Source organism: Chaetura pelagica, unplaced genomic scaffold (genome assembly GCF_000747805.2).
Source record: "Chaetura pelagica isolate M959 unplaced genomic scaffold, ChaPel_1.0 scaffold158, whole genome shotgun sequence".
NCBI classification, from domain to species: Eukaryota; Metazoa; Chordata; class Aves; order Apodiformes; family Apodidae; genus Chaetura; species Chaetura pelagica.
The window spans coordinates 253,587-255,525 of record NW_009954182.1 but is presented as its reverse complement, the minus strand read 5'-3'; positions in this window follow the sequence as shown (position 1 = coordinate 255,525).

Genomic DNA, 1,939 nt, shown 5'->3' with positions numbered 1-1,939 from the left:
GGCAGCTCAGACTTTCCAATCGGTGCTGCAGATCTCTTCCCCCAGGTATAGGGTGACGTTGGGTAAATGATCACTTTTAAAGTGCAAATTTCTGTGGATTGCCCTGGGGTGAGCTTTGGGTGACTGTGGCTCCAGATCTGTGTGGTAATGGTTGTGCCAGCATTATCCCACACCATCCTGGTTTGTCTATCACAAGTGACCCAGCTGCCTGGCTTCCTTGTCACTCCTGCTTCAGGGATGATGGTGACCAAACGTCACCTCCATTTAGGCACCAGCATAAAGCCAGGAGTCTCCACTGCAATGTACTCACCCATCCATGCTTACGTACCTGGTTGGTGCAGACGAGGATTTTCACCAGTTTCCCACTTGGAGCCAGCAGACTGCCACCACATCAAGTGCTAAAAGAAATGTTGAATGGGAACCACTTTTCAGATGAGCTCTGGTACTACAGCAAAGAGCAGGAGCCAGCCAAGGACAAGGACTGCCAGCATTGCCCTGTGATCATGAGATGGTTCTGATTTCTTCTGGATACTGTGGGCAGCAATGCTTGAACAATAACTTCCAGAATACTGTTTCCGCAGAAAATCAAAACCAGTCTCTTTCTCAGTTGTGAGCCTGAACTAAACCCCAAGGAAGAAGCTTGCTTCACAAAACCTAAATGTACAACTGGCTTCAGAATGATAAAAATTACTTTGCCAGTAATTCTAACTTCCTCATGACAGAAACTGTTGTCAAGGGAGTGTGAAATAGATTATTCTGGGAAGAAATGGGATCTGTGAGGTTTCCCAAGACTGATTAACCTTTTTCCCCCTCATGTCCTCCCCAGAGTTAAGGTGGCATAATAAAAAAGGATTTAGGTTGTATATTCTGCATGCTTTTCAAAATCTTAAAAGAAACAAATAGATTAAAAATGCCAGCCTGTTGCTTTTCATGTTGCCTTTAACACTTTCTGGCTTTCCCATTTACCCCCAGATCCTGATGGTCTCAGAGCAGCATTCTTATCTGCCATCACTCATCCATTTTTCCTGAAATCACAGATTGTTCTGGCACCTTTTCAGCTGATGGTCACTCCCTATATTACAGTTCTCAGTTGGGACAAGACAGAAATTGAGCACGTGTGATGCAGGCATGTGTGAGTAAATGGCAGAGAATAAGGAAATAGAAAAATTACAAAAAATCAAACCTGCCTTGTGAACAATGCTGGTTTGCAGCTTTATTAGCAATCTAGGAAGTATATTTCTTAAACTAAGATGTCAAAATTCAGAAAGATGTCAGGGGTCTGGCTACTTACACTGTCTAACACAGAGTAGGCATGATGGCAACGCAGTTGTCTTGGAGCTGTTTGCCTGGCTAGAGTTGTCCTACATACAATTCTGAGCAGAACATTTCTGATATTAAAAGTTAGCATAAAAGAAATGACAAGTCTTTCTTCTGCCTTTTCTGTAGATTCTTTTCTGCCCCCTTGGTGATGCTCTCAGAAATGCATGTAAAGAGAAACATCCTTCAGAGCACACACAAGTGACAATCCATGACACCCAGAGCTGCAGTGCAGGACCCACCTGAGGTGATCCTTCTGTCTGTCCTGCCACCTCCCATCCTGCCCAGACCCAACCCTATATGAGCACAGAGACCTTGTGCAGAGAAGAAGAATTTAGAAACATTACCATCTCTGAGGATATTGAAATTGGGGTGGCTAGGGGAGTTTATTCTAAATCACTAGTTAGGTGTAAACAGGATGAAGACAAAACAGCGGAGTTTAAATACCTCACCTCCCTTCTTCCCAAATGTTACTTGGTTCCTGCTTTCTCTGCCTTCTCCATCCAGCAGGACCCTGGGACAGGAAATGGGGTTTACAGTCAGTATGTGTCACATGCTATTTTCTGCTGCTCCGTCCTCCTCAGGGAGAAGGGCTCCACTGCAGGGTCCCTCCCTGGGAAAG